Genomic DNA, 27,459 nt, shown 5'->3' with positions numbered 1-27,459 from the left:
TGCGCCAAAAGTGGCTGGACCAAAGGATAGTGGACGACGGAAGCAGCTTCTACAGAGTCATGCACAGACCCCGGGCCGGCTAAAGGGAATGCGTGGACAGTATGGGGATCGAACCCACGACCTTGGCGTTATTAGCACCACGCTCTGACCAACTGAGCTAACCGTCCTCGCCTGGGTGGGGCGCGGCTACCTATTGCCAGTCCGGCGGCCTGCAGATGAACCGGCTGGTCCGACTCAGCCATGACAAGCTCTTGAGAGCAGCTTGTGCCGCACAGGGCCATCCGGCTTAGCCGCGGGAAGCAGCTGCCGTCTTTGGTGATGCCTGCTCAGGTGGCAAAGGCAGAGCCGAAGCTGAGAATGGGCGCTGTACGCAAGCGCAGGACACAGCGCAAGCAAGCTTGGGTGCCCTTGCGTCTGGCTGCCTGACTGGCTGAGAGTGAGCGCCGGCAGCAGCTCGCTGCCGAAGCGCGGCTGTCAGGGCCAGGTGATGAAGCATGCTGCCAAGCGCAGCCGGCAGCCCAGCAAAAGCAGATTCTTGTGCCTTGACAGCAGAGTGCTTGCGTTTGCAGGCTGACTGGCAAACGGAGAGCGCAGAGTGTATGAGTGAGAGGGAGAGAGAAAAAATGAAAAAGACAGCACCTCCTGCTGGGGCAGTTGGGCAGAGGAGCAAAAGCCTACGGCACCTGGTATTCCCAGGCGGTCTCCCATCCAAGTACTAACCAGGCCTGAGCCTGCTTAGCTTCCGAGATCAGACGAGATCGGGCGTTTTCAGGCTAGTATGGCCGTAGGCACCAGTGCACCGCTCCTCTCCGCACTTAAGCGGCATGCAGCCACTCTCAGCTTGCTCCCACGCTGCTCCTCCTTTCTTACACTCCTCTGCCTTCGCCCCTTCACTCACACCCTACACTCTCCCCTCCCACTTTCACCTCTCCTCTCTCACCCGTCCTCCTCACCATTCACTGGCCACTCCGCTGCTTCCTGCTCACATCACTAGCCACCCCACAATCAGTGCTCCTACCGCACCCCCCCCCCCCACCCCCAACAGACACAGACCTCTCGCTGCCCAGGTCGCCACTGCGCTGGTCCTGACGGCCGCCGCATCTCTGCTTCCCCTTTCTTCGCGTTTACTCTACCTTCTGCCTACCAGTGAAGAGATCGCACCCGCTCCAGCCTAGCTATTTAAGACCACCTCAGCTTCGGCAAGCCCGCCGGCCGATGGGATCACAGCTCCTTTTCTCCCCTTACTTCGGAAGGGAACTCAGAAACTTGTCAGACCGCCGGCACTAGATGCTGCGGTGAGAAACCGATCTGACAAATTTAATCGAGGAGGCGAACAGGAATGGTCATGAGCGAGAGGCGCTGGACGCTGCCGACCGGCAGTCGAGCCAGGCCTTTGCAAAAGTCCCACCTATTCAAGGAGGTTCCGTCGCTTGATGAGGCATTCAGCGCCAGGTCCTAAACTGGATTTCACATCGCCTTGGCGGCACAAGACAGGCATTGGCAGTTTCGCGGCTCTGCGTCTGCACGAGATTCGATCTGATTGAAATCTATCAAATATTGAAAGGCCGAGATAGGATGGATGTGCTGAGGATGTTTCCTACGGCAGTCATGTGCAGCAGCTGAGGCCACAGCCTCAGTCAGACGTCTCTTTGGAACAAAGTTGAGGAGAAGTTCGTTAAGGGAGGCTGGTGGATATGTGAAATTGTTTGCCACGGACGCCTAGCGATACAATGTCGGTGGGTACGTTTCAGGCGAACGTTGATGGGTTCTTGATCAGCAACGGCTTCAAATAGAGAGGGTGGGATAATTAACCGTCTCAAGGTGGGTGCAAAAGTGCCTCATTCATTCAGTCCCATGTCTCATGCTCCTGCAGGGCGGAGAGAATAACAGCTGCGCACGGACCAGATGGGCCGAAGGGCCTGCTCACACTGTCAGCGCAACTGCCTGCCGGCCAGCACAGCCACCCCTGCCAGAGAAGTGCAACTGCGCCAAAAGTGGCTGGACCAAAGGATAGTGGACGACGGAAGCAGCTTCTACAGAGTCATGCACAGACCCCGGGCCGGCTAAAGGGAATGCGTGGACAGTATGGGGATCGAACCCACGACCTTGGCGTTATTAGCACCACGCTCTGACCAACTGAGCTAACCGTCCTCGCCTGGGTGGGGCGCGGCTACCTATTGCCAGTCCGGCGGCCTGCAGATGAACCGGCTGGTCCGACTCAGCCATGACAAGCTCTTGAGAGCAGCTTGTGCCGCACAGGGCCATCCGGCTTAGCCGCGGGAAGCAGCTGCCGTCTTTGGTGATGCCTGCTCAGGTGGCAAAGGCAGAGCCGAAGCTGAGAATGGGCGCTGTACGCAAGCGCAGGACACAGCGCAAGCAAGCTTGGGTGCCCTTGCGTCTGGCTGCCTGACTGGCTGAGAGTGAGCGCCGGCAAGCAGCTCGCTGCCGAAGCGCGGCTGTCAGGGCCAGGTGATGAAGCATGCTGCCAAGCGCAGCCGGCAGCCCAGCAAAAGCAGATTCTTGTGCCTTGACAGCAGAGTGCTTGCGTTTGCAGGCTGACTGGCAAACGGAGAGCGCAGAGTGTATGAGTGAGAGGGAGAGAGAAAAAATGAAAAAGACAGCACCTCCTGCTGGGGCAGTTGGGCAGAGGAGCAAAAGCCTACGGCACCTGGTATTCCCAGGCGGTCTCCCATCCAAGTACTAACCAGGCCTGAGCCTGCTTAGCTTCCGAGATCAGACGAGATCGGGCGTTTTCAGGCTAGTATGGCCGTAGGCACCAGTGCACCGCTCCTCTCCGCACTTAAGCGGCATGCAGCCACTCTCAGCTTGCTCCCACGCTGCTCCTCCTTTCTTACACTCCTCTGCCTTCGCCCCTTCACTCACACCCTACACTCTCCCCTCCCACTTTCACCTCTCCTCTCTCACCCGTCCTCCTCACCATTCACTGGCCACTCCGCTGCTTCCTGCTCACATCACTAGCCACCCCACAATCAGTGCTCCTACCGCACCCCCCCCCCCCACCCCCAACAGACACAGACCTCTCGCTGCCCAGGTCGCCACTGCGCTGGTCCTGACGGCCGCCGCATCTCTGCTTCCCCTTTCTTCGCGTTTACTCTACCTTCTGCCTACCAGTGAAGAGATCGCACCCGCTCCAGCCTAGCTATTTAAGACCACCTCAGCTTCGGCAAGCCCGCCGGCCGATGGGATCACAGCTCCTTTTCTCCCCTTACTTCGGAAGGGAACTCAGAAACTTGTCAGACCGCCGGCACTAGATGCTGCGGTGAGAAACCGATCTGACAAATTTAATCGAGGAGGCGAACAGGAATGGTCATGAGCGAGAGGCGCTGGACGCTGCCGACCGGCAGTCGAGCCAGGCCTTTGCAAAAGTCCCACCTATTCAAGGAGGTTCCGTCGCTTGATGAGGCATTCAGCGCCAGGTCCTAAACTGGATTTCACATCGCCTTGGCGGCACAAGACAGGCATTGGCAGTTTCGCGGCTCTGCGTCTGCACGAGATTCGATCTGATTGAAATCTATCAAATATTGAAAGGCCGAGATAGGATGGATGTGCTGAGGATGTTTCCTACGGCAGTCATGTGCAGCAGCTGAGGCCACAGCCTCAGTCAGACGTCTCTTTGGAACAAAGTTGAGGAGAAGTTCGTTAAGGGAGGCTGGTGGATATGTGAAATTGTTTGCCACGGACGCCTAGCGATACAATGTCGGTGGGTACGTTTCAGGCGAACGTTGATGGGTTCTTGATCAGCAACGGCTTCAAATAGAGAGGGTGGGATAATTAACCGTCTCAAGGTGGGTGCAAAAGTGCCTCATTCATTCAGTCCCATGTCTCATGCTCCTGCAGGGCGGAGAGAATAACAGCTGCGCACGGACCAGATGGGCCGAAGGGCCTGCTCACACTGTCAGCGCAACTGCCTGCCGGCCAGCACAGCCACCCCTGCCAGAGAAGTGCAACTGCGCCAAAAGTGGCTGGACCAAAGGATAGTGGACGACGGAAGCAGCTTCTACAGAGTCATGCACAGACCCCGGGCCGGCTAAAGGGAATGCGTGGACAGTATGGGGATCGAACCCACGACCTTGGCGTTATTAGCACCACGCTCTGACCAACTGAGCTAACCGTCCTCGCCTGGGTGGGGCGCGGCTACCTATTGCCAGTCCGGCGGCCTGCAGATGAACCGGCTGGTCCGACTCAGCCATGACAAGCTCTTGAGAGCAGCTTGTGCCGCACAGGGCCATCCGGCTTAGCCGCGGGAAGCAGCTGCCGTCTTTGGTGATGCCTGCTCAGGTGGCAAAGGCAGAGCCGAAGCTGAGAATGGGCGCTGTACGCAAGCGCAGGACACAGCGCAAGCAAGCTTGGGTGCCCTTGCGTCTGGCTGCCTGACTGGCTGAGAGTGAGCGCCGGCAAGCAGCTCGCTGCCGAAGCGCGGCTGTCAGGGCCAGGTGATGAAGCATGCTGCCAAGCGCAGCCGGCAGCCCAGCAAAAGCAGATTCTTGTGCCTTGACAGCAGAGTGCTTGCGTTTGCAGGCTGACTGGCAAACGGAGAGCGCAGAGTGTATGAGTGAGAGGGAGAGAGAAAAAATGAAAAAGACAGCACCTCCTGCTGGGGCAGTTGGGCAGAGGAGCAAAAGCCTACGGCACCTGGTATTCCCAGGCGGTCTCCCATCCAAGTACTAACCAGGCCTGAGCCTGCTTAGCTTCCGAGATCAGACGAGATCGGGCGTTTTCAGGCTAGTATGGCCGTAGGCACCAGTGCACCGCTCCTCTCCGCACTTAAGCGGCATGCAGCCACTCTCAGCTTGCTCCCACGCTGCTCCTCCTTTCTTACACTCCTCTGCCTTCGCCCCTTCACTCACACCCTACACTCTCCCCTCCCACTTTCACCTCTCCTCTCTCACCCGTCCTCCTCACCATTCACTGGCCACTCCGCTGCTTCCTGCTCACATCACTAGCCACCCCACAATCAGTGCTCCTACCGCACCCCCCCCCCCCACCCCCAACAGACACAGACCTCTCGCTGCCCAGGTCGCCACTGCGCTGGTCCTGACGGCCGCCGCATCTCTGCTTCCCCTTTCTTCGCGTTTACTCTACCTTCTGCCTACCAGTGAAGAGATCGCACCCGCTCCAGCCTAGCTATTTAAGACCACCTCAGCTTCGGCAAGCCCGCCGGCCGATGGGATCACAGCTCCTTTTCTCCCCTTACTTCGGAAGGGAACTCAGAAACTTGTCAGACCGCCGGCACTAGATGCTGCGGTGAGAAACCGATCTGACAAATTTAATCGAGGAGGCGAACAGGAATGGTCATGAGCGAGAGGCGCTGGACGCTGCCGACCGGCAGTCGAGCCAGGCCTTTGCAAAAGTCCCACCTATTCAAGGAGGTTCCGTCGCTTGATGAGGCATTCAGCGCCAGGTCCTAAACTGGATTTCACATCGCCTTGGCGGCACAAGACAGGCATTGGCAGTTTCGCGGCTCTGCGTCTGCACGAGATTCGATCTGATTGAAATCTATCAAATATTGAAAGGCCGAGATAGGATGGATGTGCTGAGGATGTTTCCTACGGCAGTCATGTGCAGCAGCTGAGGCCACAGCCTCAGTCAGACGTCTCTTTGGAACAAAGTTGAGGAGAAGTTCGTTAAGGGAGGCTGGTGGATATGTGAAATTGTTTGCCACGGACGCCTAGCGATACAATGTCGGTGGGTACGTTTCAGGCGAACGTTGATGGGTTCTTGATCAGCAACGGCTTCAAATAGAGAGGGTGGGATAATTAACCGTCTCAAGGTGGGTGCAAAAGTGCCTCATTCATTCAGTCCCATGTCTCATGCTCCTGCAGGGCGGAGAGAATAACAGCTGCGCACGGACTAGATGGGCCGAAGGGCCTGCTCACACTGTCAGCGCAACTGCCTGCCGGCCAGCACAGCCACCCCTGCCAGAGAAGTGCAACTGCGCCAAAAGTGGCTGGACCAAAGGATAGTGGACGACGGAAGCAGCTTCTACAGAGTCATGCACAGACCCCGGGCCGGCTAAAGGGAATGCGTGGACAGTATGGGGATCGAACCCACGACCTTGGCGTTATTAGCACCACGCTCTGACCAACTGAGCTAACCGTCCTCGCCTGGGTGGGGCGCGGCTACCTATTGCCAGTCCGGCGGCCTGCAGATGAACCGGCTGGTCCGACTCAGCCATGACAAGCTCTTGAGAGCAGCTTGTGCCGCACAGGGCCATCCGGCTTAGCCGCGGGAAGCAGCTGCCGTCTTTGGTGATGCCTGCTCAGGTGGCAAAGGCAGAGCCGAAGCTGAGAATGGGCGCTGTACGCAAGCGCAGGACACAGCGCAAGCAAGCTTGGGTGCCCTTGCGTCTGGCTGCCTGACTGGCTGAGAGTGAGCGCCGGCAAGCAGCTCGCTGCCGAAGCGCGGCTGTCAGGGCCAGGTGATGAAGCATGCTGCCAAGCGCAGCCGGCAGCCCAGCAAAAGCAGATTCTTGTGCCTTGACAGCAGAGTGCTTGCGTTTGCAGGCTGACTGGCAAACGGAGAGCGCAGAGTGTATGAGTGAGAGGGAGAGAGAAAAAATGAAAAAGACAGCACCTCCTGCTGGGGCAGTTGGGCAGAGGAGCAAAAGCCTACGGCACCTGGTATTCCCAGGCGGTCTCCCATCCAAGTACTAACCAGGCCTGAGCCTGCTTAGCTTCCGAGATCAGACGAGATCGGGCGTTTTCAGGCTAGTATGGCCGTAGGCACCAGTGCACCGCTCCTCTCCGCACTTAAGCGGCATGCAGCCACTCTCAGCTTGCTCCCACGCTGCTCCTCCTTTCTTACACTCCTCTGCCTTCGCCCCTTCACTCACACCCTACACTCTCCCCTCCCACTTTCACCTCTCCTCTCTCACCCGTCCTCCTCACCATTCACTGGCCACTCCGCTGCTTCCTGCTCACATCACTAGCCACCCCACAATCAGTGCTCCTACCGCACCCCCCCCCCCCCCACCCCCAACAGACACAGACCTCTCGCTGCCCAGGTCGCCACTGCGCTGGTCCTGACGGCCGCCGCATCTCTGCTTCCCCTTTCTTCGCGTTTACTCTACCTTCTGCCTACCAGTGAAGAGATCGCACCCGCTCCAGCCTAGCTATTTAAGACCACCTCAGCTTCGGCAAGCCCGCCGGCCGATGGGATCACAGCTCCTTTTCTCCCCTTACTTCGGAAGGGAACTCAGAAACTTGTCAGACCGCCGGCACTAGATGCTGCGGTGAGAAACCGATCTGACAAATTTAATCGAGGAGGCGAACAGGAATGGTCATGAGCGAGAGGCGCTGGACGCTGCCGACCGGCAGTCGAGCCAGGCCTTTGCAAAAGTCCCACCTATTCAAGGAGGTTCCGTCGCTTGATGAGGCATTCAGCGCCAGGTCCTAAACTGGATTTCACATCGCCTTGGCGGCACAAGACAGGCATTGGCAGTTTCGCGGCTCTGCGTCTGCACGAGATTCGATCTGATTGAAATCTATCAAATATTGAAAGGCCGAGATAGGATGGATGTGCTGAGGATGTTTCCTACGGCAGTCATGTGCAGCAGCTGAGGCCACAGCCTCAGTCAGACGTCTCTTTGGAACAAAGTTGAGGAGAAGTTCGTTAAGGGAGGCTGGTGGATATGTGAAATTGTTTGCCACGGACGCCTAGCGATACAATGTCGGTGGGTACGTTTCAGGCGAACGTTGATGGGTTCTTGATCAGCAACGGCTTCAAATAGAGAGGGTGGGATAATTAACCGTCTCAAGGTGGGTGCAAAAGTGCCTCATTCATTCAGTCCCATGTCTCATGCTCCTGCAGGGCGGAGAGAATAACAGCTGCGCACGGACTAGATGGGCCGAAGGGCCTGCTCACACTGTCAGCGCAACTGCCTGCCGGCCAGCACAGCCACCCCTGCCAGAGAAGTGCAACTGCGCCAAAAGTGGCTGGACCAAAGGATAGTGGACGACGGAAGCAGCTTCTACAGAGTCATGCACAGACCCCGGGCCGGCTAAAGGGAATGCGTGGACAGTACGGGGATCGAACCCACGACCTTGGCGTTATTAGCACCACGCTCTGACCAACTGAGCTAACCGTCCTCGCCTGGGTGGGGCGCGGCTACCTATTGCCAGTCCGGCGGCCTGCAGATGAACCGGCTGGTCCGACTCAGCCATGACAAGCTCTTGAGAGCAGCTTGTGCCGCACAGGGCCATCCGGCTTAGCCGCGGGAAGCAGCTGCCGTCTTTGGTGATGCCTGCTCAGGTGGCAAAGGCAGAGCCGAAGCTGAGAATGGGCGCTGTACGCAAGCGCAGGACACAGCGCAAGCAAGCTTGGGTGCCCTTGCGTCTGGCTGCCTGACTGGCTGAGAGTGAGCGCCGGCAAGCAGCTCGCTGCCGAAGCGCGGCTGTCAGGGCCAGGTGATGAAGCATGCTGCCAAGCGCAGCCGGCAGCCCAGCAAAAGCAGATTCTTGTGCCTTGACAGCAGAGTGCTTGCGTTTGCAGGCTGACTGGCAAACGGAGAGCGCAGAGTGTATGAGTGAGAGGGAGAGAGAAAAAATGAAAAAGACAGCACCTCCTGCTGGGGCAGTTGGGCAGAGGAGCAAAAGCCTACGGCACCTGGTATTCCCAGGCGGTCTCCCATCCAAGTACTAACCAGGCCTGAGCCTGCTTAGCTTCCGAGATCAGACGAGATCGGGCGTTTTCAGGCTAGTATGGCCGTAGGCACCAGTGCACCGCTCCTCTCCGCACTTAAGCGGCATGCAGCCACTCTCAGCTTGCTCCCACGCTGCTCCTCCTTTCTTACACTCCTCTGCCTTCGCCCCTTCACTCACACCCTACACTCTCCCCTCCCACTTTCACCTCTCCTCTCTCACCCGTCCTCCTCACCATTCACTGGCCACTCCGCTGCTTCCTGCTCACATCACTAGCCACCCCACAATCAGTGCTCCTACCGCACCCCCCCCCCCCCCACCCCCAACAGACACAGACCTCTCGCTGCCCAGGTCGCCACTGCGCTGGTCCTGACGGCCGCCGCATCTCTGCTTCCCCTTTCTTCGCGTTTACTCTACCTTCTGCCTACCAGTGAAGAGATCGCACCCGCTCCAGCCTAGCTATTTAAGACCACCTCAGCTTCGGCAAGCCCGCCGGCCGATGGGATCACAGCTCCTTTTCTCCCCTTACTTCGGAAGGGAACTCAGAAACTTGTCAGACCGCCGGCACTAGATGCTGCGGTGAGAAACCGATCTGACAAATTTAATCGAGGAGGCGAACAGGAATGGTCATGAGCGAGAGGCGCTGGACGCTGCCGACCGGCAGTCGAGCCAGGCCTTTGCAAAAGTCCCACCTATTCAAGGAGGTTCCGTCGCTTGATGAGGCATTCAGCGCCAGGTCCTAAACTGGATTTCACATCGCCTTGGCGGCACAAGACAGGCATTGGCAGTTTCGCGGCTCTGCGTCTGCACGAGATTCGATCTGATTGAAATCTATCAAATATTGAAAGGCCGAGATAGGATGGATGTGCTGAGGATGTTTCCTACGGCAGTCATGTGCAGCAGCTGAGGCCACAGCCTCAGTCAGACGTCTCTTTGGAACAAAGTTGAGGAGAAGTTCGTTAAGGGAGGCTGGTGGATATGTGAAATTGTTTGCCACGGACGCCTAGCGATACAATGTCGGTGGGTACGTTTCAGGCGAACGTTGATGGGTTCTTGATCAGCAACGGCTTCAAATAGAGAGGGTGGGATAATTAACCGTCTCAAGGTGGGTGCAAAAGTGCCTCATTCATTCAGTCCCATGTCTCATGCTCCTGCAGGGCGGAGAGAATAACAGCTGCGCACGGACTAGATGGGCCGAAGGGCCTGCTCACACTGTCAGCGCAACTGCCTGCCGGCCAGCACAGCCACCCCTGCCAGAGAAGTGCAACTGCGCCAAAAGTGGCTGGACCAAAGGATAGTGGACGACGGAAGCAGCTTCTACAGAGTCATGCACAGACCCCGGGCCGGCTAAAGGGAATGCGTGGACAGTACGGGGATCGAACCCACGACCTTGGCGTTATTAGCACCACGCTCTGACCAACTGAGCTAACCGTCCTCGCCTGGGTGGGGCGCGGCTACCTATTGCCAGTCCGGCGGCCTGCAGATGAACCGGCTGGTCCGACTCAGCCATGACAAGCTCTTGAGAGCAGCTTGTGCCGCACAGGGCCATCCGGCTTAGCCGCGGGAAGCAGCTGCCGTCTTTGGTGATGCCTGCTCAGGTGGCAAAGGCAGAGCCGAAGCTGAGAATGGGCGCTGTACGCAAGCGCAGGACACAGCGCAAGCAAGCTTGGGTGCCCTTGCGTCTGGCTGCCTGACTGGCTGAGAGTGAGCGCCGGCAGCAGCTCGCTGCCGAAGCGCGGCTGTCAGGGCCAGGTGATGAAGCATGCTGCCAAGCGCAGCCGGCAGCCCAGCAAAAGCAGATTCTTGTGCCTTGACAGCAGAGTGCTTGCGTTTGCAGGCTGACTGGCAAACGGAGAGCGCAGAGTGTATGAGTGAGAGGGAGAGAGAAAAAATGAAAAAGACAGCACCTCCTGCTGGGGCAGTTGGGCAGAGGAGCAAAAGCCTACGGCACCTGGTATTCCCAGGCGGTCTCCCATCCAAGTACTAACCAGGCCTGAGCCGGCTTAGCTTCCGAGATCAGACGAGATCGGGCGTTTTCAGGCTAGTATGGCCGTAGGCACCAGTGCACCGCTCCTCTCCGCACTTAAGCGGCATGCAGCCACTCTCAGCTTGCTCCCACGCTGCTCCTCCTTTCTTACACTCCTCTGCCTTCGCCCCTTCACTCACACCCTACACTCTCCCCTCCCACTTTCACCTCTCCTCTCTCACCCGTCCTCCTCACCATTCACTGGCCACTCCGCTGCTTCCTGCTCACATCACTAGCCACCCCACAATCAGTGCTCCTACCGCACCCCCCCCCCCACCCCCAACAGACACAGACCTCTCGCTGCCCAGGTCGCCACTGCGCTGGTCCTGACGGCCGCCGCATCTCTGCTTCCCCTTTCTTCGCGTTTACTCTACCTTCTGCCTACCAGTGAAGAGATCGCACCCGCTCCAGCCTAGCTATTTAAGACCACCTCAGCTTCGGCAAGCCCGCCGGCCGATGGGATCACAGCTCCTTTTCTCCCCTTACTTCGGAAGGGAACTCAGAAACTTGTCAGACCGCCGGCACTAGATGCTGCGGTGAGAAACCGATCTGACAAATTTAATCGAGGAGGCGAACAGGAATGGTCATGAGCGAGAGGCGCTGGACGCTGCCGACCGGCAGTCGAGCCAGGCCTTTGCAAAAGTCCCACCTATTCAAGGAGGTTCCGTCGCTTGATGAGGCATTCAGCGCCAGGTCCTAAACTGGATTTCACATCGCCTTGGCGGCACAAGACAGGCATTGGCAGTTTCGCGGCTCTGCGTCTGCACGAGATTCGATCTGATTGAAATCTATCAAATATTGAAAGGCCGAGATAGGATGGATGTGCTGAGGATGTTTCCTACGGCAGTCATGTGCAGCAGCTGAGGCCACAGCCTCAGTCAGACGTCTCTTTGGAACAAAGTTGAGGAGAAGTTCGTTAAGGGAGGCTGGTGGATATGTGAAATTGTTTGCCACGGACGCCTAGCGATACAATGTCGGTGGGTACGTTTCAGGCGAACGTTGATGGGTTCTTGATCAGCAACGGCTTCAAATAGAGAGGGTGGGATAATTAACCGTCTCAAGGTGGGTGCAAAAGTGCCTCATTCATTCAGTCCCATGTCTCATGCTCCTGCAGGGCGGAGAGAATAACAGCTGCGCACGGACTAGATGGGCCGAAGGGCCTGCTCACACTGTCAGCGCAACTGCCTGCCGGCCAGCACAGCCACCCCTGCCAGAGAAGTGCAACTGCGCCAAAAGTGGCTGGACCAAAGGATAGTGGACGACGGAAGCAGCTTCTACAGAGTCATGCACAGACCCCGGGCCGGCTAAAGGGAATGCGTGGACAGTATGGGGATCGAACCCACGACCTTGGCGTTATTAGCACCACGCTCTGACCAACTGAGCTAACCGTCCTCGCCTGGGTGGGGCGCGGCTACCTATTGCCAGTCCGGCGGCCTGCAGATGAACCGGCTGGTCCGACTCAGCCATGACAAGCTCTTGAGAGCAGCTTGTGCCGCACAGGGCCATCCGGCTTAGCCGCGGGAAGCAGCTGCCGTCTTTGGTGATGCCTGCTCAGGTGGCAAAGGCAGAGCCGAAGCTGAGAATGGGCGCTGTACGCAAGCGCAGGACACAGCGCAAGCAAGCTTGGGTGCCCTTGCGTCTGGCTGCCTGACTGGCTGAGAGTGAGCGCCGGCAGCAGCTCGCTGCCGAAGCGCGGCTGTCAGGGCCAGGTGATGAAGCATGCTGCCAAGCGCAGCCGGCAGCCCAGCAAAAGCAGATTCTTGTGCCTTGACAGCAGAGTGCTTGCGTTTGCAGGCTGACTGGCAAACGGAGAGCGCAGAGTGTATGAGTGAGAGGGAGAGAGAAAAAATGAAAAAGACAGCACCTCCTGCTGGGGCAGTTGGGCAGAGGAGCAAAAGCCTACGGCACCTGGTATTCCCAGGCGGTCTCCCATCCAAGTACTAACCAGGCCTGAGCCTGCTTAGCTTCCGAGATCAGACGAGATCGGGCGTTTTCAGGCTAGTATGGCCGTAGGCACCAGTGCACCGCTCCTCTCCGCACTTAAGCGGCATGCAGCCACTCTCAGCTTGCTCCCACGCTGCTCCTCCTTTCTTACACTCCTCTGCCTTCGCCCCTTCACTCACACCCTACACTCTCCCCTCCCACTTTCACCTCTCCTCTCTCACCCGTCCTCCTCACCATTCACTGGCCACTCCGCTGCTTCCTGCTCACATCACTAGCCACCCCACAATCAGTGCTCCTACCGCACCCCCCCCCCCCCACCCCCAACAGACACAGACCTCTCGCTGCCCAGGTCGCCACTGCGCTGGTCCTGACGGCCGCCGCATCTCTGCTTCCCCTTTCTTCGCGTTTACTCTACCTTCTGCCTACCAGTGAAGAGATCGCACCCGCTCCAGCCTAGCTGTTTAAGACCACCTCAGCTTCGGCAAGCCCGCCGGCCGATGGGATCACAGCTCCTTTTCTCCCCTTACTTCGGAAGGGAACTCAGAAACTTGTCAGACCGCCGGCACTAGATGCTGCGGTGAGAAACCGATCTGACAAATTTAATCGAGGAGGCGAACAGGAATGGTCATGAGCGAGAGGCGCTGGACGCTGCCGACCGGCAGTCGAGCCAGGCCTTTGCAAAAGTCCCACCTATTCAAGGAGGTTCCGTCGCTTGATGAGGCATTCAGCGCCAGGTCCTAAACTGGATTTCACATCGCCTTGGCGGCACAAGACAGGCATTGGCAGTTTCGCGGCTCTGCGTCTGCACGAGATTCGATCTGATTGAAATCTATCAAATATTGAAAGGCCGAGATAGGATGGATGTGCTGAGGATGTTTCCTACGGCAGTCATGTGCAGCAGCTGAGGCCACAGCCTCAGTCAGACGTCTCTTTGGAACAAAGTTGAGGAGAAGTTCGTTAAGGGAGGCTGGTGGATATGTGAAATTGTTTGCCACGGACGCCTAGCGATACAATGTCGGTGGGTACGTTTCAGGCGAACGTTGATGGGTTCTTGATCAGCAACGGCTTCAAATAGAGAGGGTGGGATAATTAACCGTCTCAAGGTGGGTGCAAAAGTGCCTCATTCATTCAGTCCCATGTCTCATGCTCCTGCAGGGCGGAGAGAATAACAGCTGCGCACGGACTAGATGGGCCGAAGGGCCTGCTCACACTGTCAGCGCAACTGCCTGCCGGCCAGCACAGCCACCCCTGCCAGAGAAGTGCAACTGCGCCAAAAGTGGCTGGACCAAAGGATAGTGGACGACGGAAGCAGCTTCTACAGAGTCATGCACAGACCCCGGGCCGGCTAAAGGGAATGCGTGGACAGTATGGGGATCGAACCCACGACCTTGGCGTTATTAGCACCACGCTCTGACCAACTGAGCTAACCGTCCTCGCCTGGGTGGGGCGCGGCTACCTATTGCCAGTCCGGCGGCCTGCAGCTGAACCGGCTGGTCCGACTCAGCCTTGACAAGCTCTTGAGAGCAGCTTGTGCCGCACAGGGCCATCCGGCTTAGCCGCGGGAAGCAGCTGCCGTCTTTGGTGATGCCTGCTCAGGTGGCAAAGGCAGAGCCGAAGCTGAGAATGGGCGCTGTACGCAAGCGCAGGACACAGCGCAAGCAAGCTTGGGTGCCCTTGCGTCTGGCTGCCTGACTGGCTGAGAGTGAGCGCCGGCAGCAGCTCGCTGCCGAAGCGCGGCTGTCAGGGCCAGGTGATGAAGCATGCTGCCAAGCGCAGCCGGCAGCCCAGCAAAAGCAGATTCTTGTGCCTTGACAGCAGAGTGCTTGCGTTTGCAGGCTGACTGGCAAACGGAGAGCGCAGAGTGTATGAGTGAGAGGGAGAGAGAAAAAATGAAAAAGACAGCACCTCCTGCTGGGGCAGTTGGGCAGAGGAGCAAAAGCCTACGGCACCTGGTATTCCCAGGCGGTCTCCCATCCAAGTACTAACCAGGCCTGAGCCTGCTTAGCTTCCGAGATCAGACGAGATCGGGCGTTTTCAGGCTAGTATGGCCGTAGGCACCAGTGCACCGCTCCTCTCCGCACTTAAGCGGCATGCAGCCACTCTCAGCTTGCTCCCACGCTGCTCCTCCTTTCTTACACTCCTCTGCCTTCGCCCCTTCACTCACACCCTACACTCTCCCCTCCCACTTTCACCTCTCCTCTCTCACCCGTCCTCCTCACCATTCACTGGCCACTCCGCTGCTTGCTGCTCACATCACTAGCCACCCCACAATCAGTGCTCCTACCGCACCCCCCCCCCACCCCCAACAGACACAGACCTCTCGCTGCCCAGGTCGCCACTGCGCTGGTCCTGACGGCCGCCGCATCTCTGCTTCCCCTTTCTTCGCGTTTACTCTACCTTCTGCCTACCAGTGAAGAGATCGCACCCGCTCCAGCCTAGCTATTTAAGACCACCTCAGCTTCGGCAAGCCCGCCGGCCGATGGGATCACAGCTCCTTTTCTCCCCTTACTTCGGAAGGGAACTCAGAAACTTGTCAGACCGCCGGCACTAGATGCTGCGGTGAGAAACCGATCTGACAAATTTAATCGAGGAGGCGAACAGGAATGGTCATGAGCGAGAGGCGCTGGACGCTGCCGACCGGCAGTCGAGCCAGGCCTTTGCAAAAGTCCCACCTATTCAAGGAGGTTCCGTCGCTTGATGAGGCATTCAGCGCCAGGTCCTAAACTGGATTTCACATCGCCTTGGCGGCACAAGACAGGCATTGGCAGTTTCGCGGCTCTGCGTCTGCACGAGATTCGATCTGATTGAAATCTATCAAATATTGAAAGGCCGAGATAGGATGGATGTGCTGAGGATGTTTCCTACGGCAGTCATGTGCAGCAGCTGAGGCCACAGCCTCAGTCAGACGTCTCTTTGGAACAAAGTTGAGGAGAAGTTCGTTAAGGGAGGCTGGTGGATATGTGAAATTGTTTGCCACGGACGCCTAGCGATACAATGTCGGTGGGTACGTTTCAGGCGAACGTTGATGGGTTCTTGATCAGCAACGGCTTCAAATAGAGAGGGTGGGATAATTAACCGTCTCAAGGTGGGTGCAAAAGTGCCTCATTCATTCAGTCCCATGTCTCATGCTCCTGCAGGGCGGAGAGAATAACAGCTGCGCACGGACTAGATGGGCCGAAGGGCCTGCTCACACTGTCAGCGCAACTGCCTGCCGGCCAGCACAGCCACCCCTGCCAGAGAAGTGCAACTGCGCCAAAAGTGGCTGGACCAAAGGATAGTGGACGACGGAAGCAGCTTCTACAGAGTCATGCACAGACCCCGGGCCGGCTAAAGGGAATGCGTGGACAGTACGGGGATCGAACCCACGACCTTGGCGTTATTAGCACCACGCTCTGACCAACTGAGCTAACCGTCCTCGCCTGGGTGGGGCGCGGCTACCTATTGCCAGTCCGGCGGCCTGCAGATGAACCGGCTGGTCCGACTCAGCCATGACAAGCTCTTGAGAGCAGCTTGTGCCGCACAGGGCCATCCGGCTTAGCCGCGGGAAGCAGCTGCCGTCTTTGGTGATGCCTGCTCAGGTGGCAAAGGCAGAGCCGAAGCTGAGAATGGGCGCTGTACGCAAGCGCAGGACACAGCGCAAGCAAGCTTGGGTGCCCTTGCGTCTGGCTGCCTGACTGGCTGAGAGTGAGCGCCGGCAGCAGCTCGCTGCCGAAGCGCGGCTGTCAGGGCCAGGTGATGAAGCATGCTGCCAAGCGCAGCCGGCAGCCCAGCAAAAGCAGATTCTTGTGCCTTGACAGCAGAGTGCTTGCGTTTGCAGGCTGACTGGCAAACGGAGAGCGCAGAGTGTATGAGTGAGAGGGAGAGAGAAAAAATGAAAAAGACAGCACCTCCTGCTGGGGCAGTTGGGCAGAGGAGCAAAAGCCTACGGCACCTGGTATTCCCAGGCGGTCTCCCATCCAAGTACTAACCAGGCCTGAGCCTGCTTAGCTTCCGAGATCAGACGAGATCGGGCGTTTTCAGGCTAGTATGGCCGTAGGCACCAGTGCACCGCTCCTCTCCGCACTTAAGCGGCATGCAGCCACTCTCAGCTTGCTCCCACGCTGCTCCTCCTTTCTTACACTCCTCTGCCTTCGCCCCTTCACTCACACCCTACACTCTCCCCTCCCACTTTCACCTCTCCTCTCTCACCCGTCCTCCTCACCATTCACTGGCCACTCCGCTGCTTCCTGCTCACATCACTAGCCACCCCACAATCAGTGCTCCTACCGCACCCCCCCCCCCACCCCCAACAGACACAGACCTCTCGCTGCCCAGGTCGCCACTGCGCTGGTCCTGACGGCCGCCGCATCTCTGCTTCCCCTTTCTTCGCGTTTACTCTACCTTCTGCCTACCAGTGAAGAGATCGCACCCGCTCCAGCCTAGCTATTTAAGACCACCTCAGCTTCGGCAAGCCCGCCGGCCGATGGGATCACAGCTCCTTTTCTCCCCTTACTTCGGAAGGGAACTCAGAAACTTGTCAGACCGCCGGCACTAGATGCTGCGGTGAGAAACCGATCTGACAAATTTAATCGAGGAGGCGAACAGGAATGGTCATGAGCGAGAGGCGCTGGACGCTGCCGACCGGCAGTCGAGCCAGGCCTTTGCAAAAGTCCCACCTATTCAAGGAGGTTCCGTCGCTTGATGAGGCATTCAGCGCCAGGTCCTAAACTGGATTTCACATCGCCTTGGCGGCACAAGACAGGCATTGGCAGTTTCGCGGCTCTGCGTCTGCACGAGATTCGATCTGATTGAAATCTATCAAATATTGAAAGGCCGAGATAGGATGGATGTGCTGAGGATGTTTCCTACGGCAGTCATGTGCAGCAGCTGAGGCCACAGCCTCAGTCAGACGTCTCTTTGGAACAAAGTTGAGGAGAAGTTCGTTAAGGGAGGCTGGTGGATATGTGAAATTGTTTGCCACGGACGCCTAGCGATACAATGTCGGTGGGTACGTTTCAGGCGAACGTTGATGGGTTCTTGATCAGCAACGGCTTCAAATAGAGAGGGTGGGATAATTAACCGTCTCAAGGTGGGTGCAAAAGTGCCTCATTCATTCAGTCCCATGTCTCATGCTCCTGCAGGGCGGAGAGAATAACAGCTGCGCACGGACTAGATGGGCCGAAGGGCCTGCTCACACTGTCAGCGCAACTGCCTGCCGGCCAGCACAGCCACCCCTGCCAGAGAAGTGCAACTGCGCCAAAAGTGGCTGGACCAAAGGATAGTGGACGACGGAAGCAGCTTCTACAGAGTCATGCACAGACCCCGGGCCGGCTAAAGGGAATGCGTGGACAGTACGGGGATCGAACCCACGACCTTGGCGTTATTAGCACCACGCTCTGACCAACTGAGCTAACCGTCCTCGCCTGGGTGGGGCGCGGCTACCTATTGCCAGTCCGGCGGCCTGCAGATGAACCGGCTGGTCCGACTCAGCCATGACAAGCTCTTGAGAGCAGCTTGTGCCGCACAGGGCCATCCGGCTTAGCCGCGGGAAGCAGCTGCCGTCTTTGGTGATGCCTGCTCAGGTGGCAAAGGCAGAGCCGAAGCTGAGAATGGGCGCTGTACGCAAGCGCAGGACACAGCGCAAGCAAGCTTGGGTGCCCTTGCGTCTGGCTGCCTGACTGGCTGAGAGTGAGCGCCGGCAGCAGCTCGCTGCCGAAGCGCGGCTGTCAGGGCCAGGTGATGAAGCATGCTGCCAAGCGCAGCCGGCAGCCCAGCAAAAGCAGATTCTTGTGCCTTGACAGCAGAGTGCTTGCGTTTGCAGGCTGACTGGCAAACGGAGAGCGCAGAGTGTATGAGTGAGAGGGAGAGAGAAAAAATGAAAAAGACAGCACCTCCTGCTGGGGCAGTTGGGCAGAGGAGCAAAAGCCTACGGCACCTGGTATTCCCAGGCGGTCTCCCATCCAAGTACTAACCAGGCCTGAGCCTGCTTAGCTTCCGAGATCAGACGAGATCGGGCGTTTTCAGGCTAGTATGGCCGTAGGCACCAGTGCACCGCTCCTCTCCGCACTTAAGCGGCATGCAGCCACTCTCAGCTTGCTCCCACGCTGCTCCTCCTTTCTTACACTCCTCTGCCTTCGCCCCTTCACTCACACCCTACACTCTCCCCTCCCACTTTCACCTCTCCTCTCTCACCCGTCCTCCTCACCATTCACTGGCCACTCCGCTGCTTCCTGCTCACATCACTAGCCACCCCACAATCAGTGCTCCTACCGCACCCCCCCCCCCACCCCCAACAGACACAGACCTCTCGCTGCCCAGGTCGCCACTGCGCTGGTCCTGACGGCCGCCGCATCTCTGCTTCCCCTTTCTTCGCGTTTACTCTACCTTCTGCCTACCAGTGAAGAGATCGCACCCGCTCCAGCCTAGCTATTTAAGACCACCTCAGCTTCGGCAAGCCCGCCGGCCGATGGGATCACAGCTCCTTTTCTCCCCTTACTTCGGAAGGGAACTCAGAAACTTGTCAGACCGCCGGCACTAGATGCTGCGGTGAGAAACCGATCTGACAAATTTAATCGAGGAGGCGAACAGGAATGGTCATGAGCGAGAGGCGCTGGACGCTGCCGACCGGCAGTCGAGCCAGGCCTTTGCAAAAGTCCCACCTATTCAAGGAGGTTCCGTCGCTTGATGAGGCATTCAGCGCCAGGTCCTAAACTGGATTTCACATCGCCTTGGCGGCACAAGACAGGCATTGGCAGTTTCGCGGCTCTGCGTCTGCACGAGATTCGATCTGATTGAAATCTATCAAATATTGAAAGGCCGAGATAGGATGGATGTGCTGAGGATGTTTCCTACGGCAGTCATGTGCAGCAGCTGAGGCCACAGCCTCAGTCAGACGTCTCTTTGGAACAAAGTTGAGGAGAAGTTCGTTAAGGGAGGCTGGTGGATATGTGAAATTGTTTGCCACGGACGCCTAGCGATACAATGTCGGTGGGTACGTTTCAGGCGAACGTTGATGGGTTCTTGATCAGCAACGGCTTCAAATAGAGAGGGTGGGATAATTAACCGTCTCAAGGTGGGTGCAAAAGTGCCTCATTCATTCAGTCCCATGTCTCATGCTCCTGCAGGGCGGAGAGAATAACAGCTGCGCACGGACTAGATGGGCCGAAGGGCCTGCTCACACTGTCAGCGCAACTGCCTGCCGGCCAGCACAGCCACCCCTGCCAGAGAAGTGCAACTGCGCCAAAAGTGGCTGGACCAAAGGATAGTGGACGACGGAAGCAGCTTCTACAGAGTCATGCACAGACCCCGGGCCGGCTAAAGGGAATGCGTGGACAGTACGGGGATCGAACCCACGACCTTGGCGTTATTAGCACCACGCTCTGACCAACTGAGCTAACCGTCCTCGCCTGGGTGGGGCGCGGCTACCTATTGCCAGTCCGGCGGCCTGCAGATGAACCGGCTGGTCCGACTCAGCCATGACAAGCTCTTGAGAGCAGCTTGTGCCGCACAGGGCCATCCGGCTTAGCCGCGGGAAGCAGCTGCCGTCTTTGGTGATGCCTGCTCAGGTGGCAAAGGCAGAGCCGAAGCTGAGAATGGGCGCTGTACGCAAGCGCAGGACACAGCGCAAGCAAGCTTGGGTGCCCTTGCGTCTGGCTGCCTGACTGGCTGAGAGTGAGCGCCGGCAGCAGCTCGCTGCCGAAGCGCGGCTGTCAGGGCCAGGTGATGAAGCATGCTGCCAAGCGCAGCCGGCAGCCCAGCAAAAGCAGATTCTTGTGCCTTGACAGCAGAGTGCTTGCGTTTGCAGGCTGACTGGCAAACGGAGAGCGCAGAGTGTATGAGTGAGAGGGAGAGAGAAAAAATGAAAAAGACAGCACCTCCTGCTGGGGCAGTTGGGCAGAGGAGCAAAAGCCTACGGCACCTGGTATTCCCAGGCGGTCTCCCATCCAAGTACTAACCAGGCCTGAGCCGGCTTAGCTTCCGAGATCAGACGAGATCGGGCGTTTTCAGGCTAGTATGGCCGTAGGCACCAGTGCACCGCTCCTCTCCGCACTTAAGCGGCATGCAGCCACTCTCAGCTTGCTCCCACGCTGCTCCTCCTTTCTTACACTCCTCTGCCTTCGCCCCTTCACTCACACCCTACACTCTCCCCTCCCACTTTCACCTCTCCTCTCTCACCCGTCCTCCTCACCATTCACTGGCCACTCCGCTGCTTCCTGCTCACATCACTAGCCACCCCACAATCAGTGCTCCTACCGCACCCCCCCCCCCACCCCCAACAGACACAGACCTCTCGCTGCCCAGGTCGCCACTGCGCTGGTCCTGACGGCCGCCGCATCTCTGCTTCCCCTTTCTTCGCGTTTACTCTACCTTCTGCCTACCAGTGAAGAGATCGCACCCGCTCCAGCCTAGCTATTTAAGACCACCTCAGCTTCGGCAAGCCCGCCGGCCGATGGGATCACAGCTCCTTTTCTCCCCTTACTTCGGAAGGGAACTCAGAAACTTGTCAGACCGCCGGCACTAGATGCTGCGGTGAGAAACCGATCTGACAAATTTAATCGAGGAGGCGAACAGGAATGGTCATGAGCGAGAGGCGCTGGACGCTGCCGACCGGCAGTCGAGCCAGGCCTTTGCAAAAGTCCCACCTATTCAAGGAGGTTCCGTCGCTTGATGAGGCATTCAGCGCCAGGTCCTAAACTGGATTTCACATCGCCTTGGCGGCACAAGACAGGCATTGGCAGTTTCGCGGCTCTGCGTCTGCACGAGATTCGATCTGATTGAAATCTATCAAATATTGAAAGGCCGAGATAGGATGGATGTGCTGAGGATGTTTCCTACGGCAGTCATGTGCAGCAGCTGAGGCCACAGCCTCAGTCAGACGTCTCTTTGGAACAAAGTTGAGGAGAAGTTCGTTAAGGGAGGCTGGTGGATATGTGAAATTGTTTGCCACGGACGCCTAGCGATACAATGTCGGTGGGTACGTTTCAGGCGAACGTTGATGGGTTCTTGATCAGCAACGGCTTCAAATAGAGAGGGTGGGATAATTAACCGTCTCAAGGTGGGTGCAAAAGTGCCTCATTCATTCAGTCCCATGTCTCATGCTCCTGCAGGGCGGAGAGAATAACAGCTGCGCACGGACTAGATGGGCCGAAGGGCCTGCTCACACTGTCAGCGCAACTGCCTGCCGGCCAGCACGGCCACCCCTGCCAGAGAAGTGCAACTGCGCCAAAAGTGGCTGGACCAAAGGATAGTGGCCGACGGAAGCAGCTTCTACAGAGTCATGCACAGACCCCGGGCCGGCTAAAGGGAATGCGTGGACAGTATGGGGATCGAACCCACGACCTTGGCGTTATTAGCACCACGCTCTGACCAACTGAGCTAACCGTCCTCGCCTGGGTGGGGCGCGGCTACCTATTGCCAGTCCGGCGGCCTGCAGATGAACCGGCTGGTCCGACTCAGCCATGACAAGCTCTTGAGAGCAGCTTGTGCCGCACAGGGCCATCCGGCTTAGCCGCGGGAAGCAGCTGCCGTCTTTGGTGATGCCTGCTCAGGTGGCAAAGGCAGAGCCGAAGCTGAGAATGGGCGCTGTACGCAAGCGCAGGACACAGCGCAAGCAAGCTTGGGTGCCCTTGCGTCTGGCTGCCTGACTGGCTGAGAGTGAGCGCCGGCAGCAGCTCGCTGCCGAAGCGCGGCTGTCAGGGCCAGGTGATGAAGCATGCTGCCAAGCGCAGCCGGCAGCCCAGCAAAAGCAGATTCTTGTGCCTTGACAGCAGAGTGCTTGCGTTTGCAGGCTGACTGGCAAACGGAGAGCGCAGAGTGTATGAGTGAGAGGGAGAGAGAAAAAATGAAAAAGACAGCACCTCCTGCTGGGGCAGTTGGGCAGAGGAGCAAAAGCCTACGGCACCTGGTATTCCCAGGCGGTCTCCCATCCAAGTACTAACCAGGCCTGAGCCTGCTTAGCTTCCGAGATCAGACGAGATCGGGCGTTTTCAGGCTAGTATGGCCGTAGGCACCAGTGCACCGCTCCTCTCCGCACTTAAGCGGCATGCAGCCACTCTCAGCTTGCTCCCACGCTGCTCCTCCTTTCTTACACTCCTCTGCCTTCGCCCCTTCACTCACACCCTACACTCTCCCCTCCCACTTTCACCTCTCCTCTCTCACCCGTCCTCCTCACCATTCACTGGCCACTCCGCTGCTTCCTGCTCACATCACTAGCCACCCCACAATCAGTGCTCCTACCGCACCCCCCCCCCCCCACCCCCAACAGACACAGACCTCTCGCTGCCCAGGTCGCCACTGCGCTGGTCCTGACGGCCGCCGCATCTCTGCTTCCCCTTTCTTCGCGTTTACTCTACCTTCTGCCTACCAGTGAAGAGATCGCACCCGCTCCAGCCTAGCTGTTTAAGACCACCTCAGCTTCGGCAAGCCCGCCGGCCGATGGGATCACAGCTCCTTTTCTCCCCTTACTTCGGAAGGGAACTCAGAAACTTGTCAGACCGCCGGCACTAGATGCTGCGGTGAGAAACCGATCTGACAAATTTAATCGAGGAGGCGAACAGGAATGGTCATGAGCGAGAGGCGCTGGACGCTGCCGACCGGCAGTCGAGCCAGGCCTTTGCAAAAGTCCCACCTATTCAAGGAGGTTCCGTCGCTTGATGAGGCATTCAGCGCCAGGTCCTAAACTGGATTTCACATCGCCTTGGCGGCACAAGACAGGCATTGGCAGTTTCGCGGCTCTGCGTCTGCACGAGATTCGATCTGATTGAAATCTATCAAATATTGAAAGGCCGAGATAGGATGGATGTGCTGAGGATGTTTCCTACGGCAGTCATGTGCAGCAGCTGAGGCCACAGCCTCAGTCAGACGTCTCTTTGGAACAAAGTTGAGGAGAAGTTCGTTAAGGGAGGCTGGTGGATATGTGAAATTGTTTGCCACGGACGCCTAGCGATACAATGTCGGTGGGTACGTTTCAGGCGAACGTTGATGGGTTCTTGATCAGCAACGGCTTCAAATAGAGAGGGTGGGATAATTAACCGTCTCAAGGTGGGTGCAAAAGTGCCTCATTCATTCAGTCCCATGTCTCATGCTCCTGCAGGGCGGAGAGAATAACAGCTGCGCACGGACTAGATGGGCCGAAGGGCCTGCTCACACTGTCAGCGCAACTGCCTGCCGGCCAGCACAGCCACCCCTGCCAGAGAAGTGCAACTGCGCCAAAAGTGGCTGGACCAAAGGATAGTGGACGACGGAAGCAGCTTCTACAGAGTCATGCACAGACCCCGGGCCGGCTAAAGGGAATGCGTGGACAGTACGGGGATCGAACCCACGACCTTGGCGTTATTAGCACCACGCTCTGACCAACTGAGCTAACCGTCCTCGCCTGGGTGGGGCGCGGCTACCTATTGCCAGTCCGGCGGCCTGCAGATGAACCGGCTGGTCCGACTCAGCCATGACAAGCTCTTGAGAGCAGCTTGTGCCGCACAGGGCCATCCGGCTTAGCCGCGGGAAGCAGCTGCCGTCTTTGGTGATGCCTGCTCAGGTGGCAAAGGCAGAGCCGAAGCTGAGAATGGGCGCTGTACGCAAGCGCAGGACACAGCGCAAGCAAGCTTGGGTGCCCTTGCGTCTGGCTGCCTGACTGGCTGAGAGTGAGCGCCGGCAGCAGCTCGCTGCCGAAGCGCGGCTGTCAGGGCCAGGTGATGAAGCATGCTGCCAAGCGCAGCCGGCAGCCCAGCAAAAGCAGATTCTTGTGCCTTGACAGCAGAGTGCTTGCGTTTGCAGGCTGACTGGCAAACGGAGAGCGCAGAGTGTATGAGTGAGAGGGAGAGAGAAAAAATGAAAAAGACAGCACCTCCTGCTGGGGCAGTTGGGCAGAGGAGCAAAAGCCTACGGCACCTGGTATTCCCAGGCGGTCTCCCATCCAAGTACTAACCAGGCCTGAGCCGGCTTAGCTTCCGAGATCAGACGAGATCGGGCGTTTTCAGGCTAGTATGGCCGTAGGCACCAGTGCACCGCTCCTCTCCGCACTTAAGCGGCATGCAGCCACTCTCAGCTTGCTCCCACGCTGCTCCTCCTTTCTTACACTCCTCTGCCTTCGCCCCTTCACTCACACCCTACACTCTCCCCTCCCACTTTCACCTCTCCTCTCTCACCCGTCCTCCTCACCATTCACTGGCCACTCCGCTGCTTCCTGCTCACATCACTAGCCACCCCACAATCAGTGCTCCTACCGCACCCCCCCCCCCCACCCCCAACAGACACAGACCTCTCGCTGCCCAGGTCGCCACTGCGCTGGTCCTGACGGCCGCCGCATCTCTGCTTCCCCTTTCTTCGCGTTTACTCTACCTTCTGCCTACCAGTGAAGAGATCGCACCCGCTCCAGCCTAGCTATTTAAGACCACCTCAGCTTCGGCAAGCCCGCCGGCCGATGGGATCACAGCTCCTTTTCTCCCCTTACTTCGGAAGGGAACTCAGAAACTTGTCAGACCGCCGGCACTAGATGCTGCGGTGAGAAACCGATCTGACAAATTTAATCGAGGAGGCGAACAGGAATGGTCATGAGCGAGAGGCGCTGGACGCTGCCGACCGGCAGTCGAGCCAGGCCTTTGCAAAAGTCCCACCTATTCAAGGAGGTTCCGTCGCTTGATGAGGCATTCAGCGCCAGGTCCTAAACTGGATTTCACATCGCCTTGGCGGCACAAGACAGGCATTGGCAGTTTCGCGGCTCTGCGTCTGCACGAGATTCGATCTGATTGAAATCTATCAAATATTGAAAGGCCGAGATAGGATGGATGTGCTGAGGATGTTTCCTACGGCAGTCATGTGCAGCAGCTGAGGCCACAGCCTCAGTCAGACGTCTCTTTGGAACAAAGTTGAGGAGAAGTTCGTTAAGGGAGGCTGGTGGATATGTGAAATTGTTTGCCACGGACGCCTAGCGATACAATGTCGGTGGGTACGTTTCAGGCGAACGTTGATGGGTTCTTGATCAGCAACGGCTTCAAATAGAGAGGGTGGGATAATTAACCGTCTCAAGGTGGGTGCAAAAGTGCCTCATTCATTCAGTCCCATGTCTCATGCTCCTGCAGGGCGGAGAGAATAACAGCTGCGCACGGACTAGATGGGCCGAAGGGCCTGCTCACACTGTCAGCGCAACTGCCTGCCGGCCAGCACAGCCACCCCTGCCAGAGAAGTGCAACTGCGCCAAAAGTGGCTGGACCAAAGGATAGTGGACGACGGAAGCAGCTTCTACAGAGTCATGCACAGACCCCGGGCCGGCTAAAGGGAATGCGTGGACAGTACGGGGATCGAACCCACGACCTTGGCGTTATTAGCACCACGCTCTGACCAACTGAGCTAACCGTCCTCGCCTGGGTGGGGCGCGGCTACCTATTGCCAGTCCGGCGGCCTGCAGATGAACCGGCTGGTCCGACTCAGCCATGACAAGCTCTTGAGAGCAGCTTGTGCCGCACAGGGCCATCCGGCTTAGCCGCGGGAAGCAGCTGCCGTCTTTGGTGATGCCTGCTCAGGTGGCAAAGGCAGAGCCGAAGCTGAGAATGGGCGCTGTACGCAAGCGCAGGACACAGCGCAAGCAAGCTTGGGTGCCCTTGCGTCTGGCTGCCTGACTGGCTGAGAGTGAGCGCCGGCAGCAGCTCGCTGCCGAAGCGCGGCTGTCAGGGCCAGGTGATGAAGCATGCTGCCAAGCGCAGCCGGCAGCCCAGCAAAAGCAGATTCTTGTGCCTTGACAGCAGAGTGCTTGCGTTTGCAGGCTGACTGGCAAACGGAGAGCGCAGAGTGTATGAGTGAGAGGGAGAGAGAAAAAATGAAAAAGACAGCACCTCCTGCTGGGGCAGTTGGGCAGAGGAGCAAAAGCCTACGGCACCTGGTATTCCCAGGCGGTCTCCCATCCAAGTACTAACCAGGCCTGAGCCGGCTTAGCTTCCGAGATCAGACGAGATCGGGCGTTTTCAGGCTAGTATGGCCGTAGGCACCAGTGCACCGCTCCTCTCCGCACTTAAGCGGCATGCAGCCACTCTCAGCTTGCTCCCACGCTGCTCCTCCTTTCTTACACTCCTCTGCCTTCGCCCCTTCACTCACACCCTACACTCTCCCCTCCCACTTTCACCTCTCCTCTCTCACCCGTCCTCCTCACCATTCACTGGCCACTCCGCTGCTTCCTGCTCACATCACTAGCCACCCCACAATCAGTGCTCCTACCGCACCCCCCCCCCCACCCCCAACAGACACAGACCTCTCGCTGCCCAGGTCGCCACTGCGCTGGTCCTGACGGCCGCCGCATCTCTGCTTCCCCTTTCTTCGCGTTTACTCTACCTTCTGCCTACCAGTGAAGAGATCGCACCCGCTCCAGCCTAGCTATTTAAGACCACCTCAGCTTCGGCAAGCCCGCCGGCCGATGGGATCACAGCTCCTTTTCTCCCCTTACTTCGGAAGGGAACTCAGAAACTTGTCAGACCGCCGGCACTAGATGCTGCGGTGAGAAACCGATCTGACAAATTTAATCGAGGAGGCGAACAGGAATGGTCATGAGCGAGAGGCGCTGGACGCTGCCGACCGGCAGTCGAGCCAGGCCTTTGCAAAAGTCCCACCTATTCAAGGAGGTTCCGTCGCTTGATGAGGCATTCAGCGCCAGGTCCTAAACTGGATTTCACATCGCCTTGGCGGCACAAGACAGGCATTGGCAGTTTCGCGGCTCTGCGTCTGCACGAGATTCGATCTGATTGAAATCTATCAAATATTGAAAGGCCGAGATAGGATGGATGTGCTGAGGATGTTTCCTACGGCAGTCATGTGCAGCAGCTGAGGCCACAGCCTCAGTCAGACGTCTCTTTGGAACAAAGTTGA

At 58.0% G+C, this 27,459-nt stretch overlaps 14 non-coding genes across 14 annotated transcripts; all 14 read right to left on the bottom strand.

Moving 5' to 3' along the window:
• Positions 1–671: 671 nt before the first annotated feature.
• LOC140194197 (5S ribosomal RNA) lies at positions 672–790 on the bottom strand. Its single transcript, XR_011885051.1, has one exon. It is a non-coding gene; the product is annotated as a 5S ribosomal RNA (ribosomal RNA).
• A 1,866-nt stretch (positions 791–2,656) lies between these two features.
• Positions 2,657–2,775, bottom strand: LOC140194196 (5S ribosomal RNA). The gene has a single exon (XR_011885050.1). It is a non-coding gene; the product is annotated as a 5S ribosomal RNA (ribosomal RNA).
• A 1,866-nt stretch (positions 2,776–4,641) lies between these two features.
• On the bottom strand, positions 4,642–4,760 carry LOC140194195 (5S ribosomal RNA). The gene has a single exon (XR_011885049.1). It is a non-coding gene; the product is annotated as a 5S ribosomal RNA (ribosomal RNA).
• A 1,866-nt stretch (positions 4,761–6,626) lies between these two features.
• LOC140194194 (5S ribosomal RNA) lies at positions 6,627–6,745 on the bottom strand. Its single transcript, XR_011885048.1, has one exon. It is a non-coding gene; the product is annotated as a 5S ribosomal RNA (ribosomal RNA).
• A 1,868-nt stretch (positions 6,746–8,613) lies between these two features.
• LOC140194387 (5S ribosomal RNA) lies at positions 8,614–8,732 on the bottom strand. Its single transcript, XR_011885232.1, has one exon. It is a non-coding gene; the product is annotated as a 5S ribosomal RNA (ribosomal RNA).
• A 1,867-nt stretch (positions 8,733–10,599) lies between these two features.
• Positions 10,600–10,718, bottom strand: LOC140194281 (5S ribosomal RNA). The gene has a single exon (XR_011885132.1). It is a non-coding gene; the product is annotated as a 5S ribosomal RNA (ribosomal RNA).
• Positions 10,719–12,582: 1,864 nt separating this feature from the next.
• LOC140194386 (5S ribosomal RNA) lies at positions 12,583–12,701 on the bottom strand. The gene has a single exon (XR_011885231.1). It is a non-coding gene; the product is annotated as a 5S ribosomal RNA (ribosomal RNA).
• Positions 12,702–14,567: 1,866 nt separating this feature from the next.
• On the bottom strand, positions 14,568–14,686 carry LOC140194385 (5S ribosomal RNA). The gene has a single exon (XR_011885230.1). It is a non-coding gene; the product is annotated as a 5S ribosomal RNA (ribosomal RNA).
• Positions 14,687–16,549: 1,863 nt separating this feature from the next.
• On the bottom strand, positions 16,550–16,668 carry LOC140194383 (5S ribosomal RNA). The gene has a single exon (XR_011885229.1). It is a non-coding gene; the product is annotated as a 5S ribosomal RNA (ribosomal RNA).
• Positions 16,669–18,532: 1,864 nt separating this feature from the next.
• Positions 18,533–18,651, bottom strand: LOC140194382 (5S ribosomal RNA). Its single transcript, XR_011885228.1, has one exon. It is a non-coding gene; the product is annotated as a 5S ribosomal RNA (ribosomal RNA).
• Positions 18,652–20,515: 1,864 nt separating this feature from the next.
• On the bottom strand, positions 20,516–20,634 carry LOC140194280 (5S ribosomal RNA). Its single transcript, XR_011885131.1, has one exon. It is a non-coding gene; the product is annotated as a 5S ribosomal RNA (ribosomal RNA).
• Positions 20,635–22,498: 1,864 nt separating this feature from the next.
• LOC140194380 (5S ribosomal RNA) lies at positions 22,499–22,617 on the bottom strand. Its single transcript, XR_011885226.1, has one exon. It is a non-coding gene; the product is annotated as a 5S ribosomal RNA (ribosomal RNA).
• Positions 22,618–24,483: 1,866 nt separating this feature from the next.
• Positions 24,484–24,602, bottom strand: LOC140194278 (5S ribosomal RNA). Its single transcript, XR_011885129.1, has one exon. It is a non-coding gene; the product is annotated as a 5S ribosomal RNA (ribosomal RNA).
• A 1,865-nt stretch (positions 24,603–26,467) lies between these two features.
• On the bottom strand, positions 26,468–26,586 carry LOC140194277 (5S ribosomal RNA). The gene has a single exon (XR_011885128.1). It is a non-coding gene; the product is annotated as a 5S ribosomal RNA (ribosomal RNA).
• Between the last annotated feature and the right edge of the window lie 873 nt (positions 26,587–27,459).

Source organism: Mobula birostris, chromosome 2 (assembly GCF_030028105.1).
Source record: "Mobula birostris isolate sMobBir1 chromosome 2, sMobBir1.hap1, whole genome shotgun sequence".
In the NCBI taxonomy this organism is placed as follows: domain Eukaryota; kingdom Metazoa; phylum Chordata; class Chondrichthyes; order Myliobatiformes; family Myliobatidae; genus Mobula; species Mobula birostris.
Note: the sequence above shows the minus strand (reverse complement) of the source record. Positions and strands in the feature narration are given on the sequence as shown.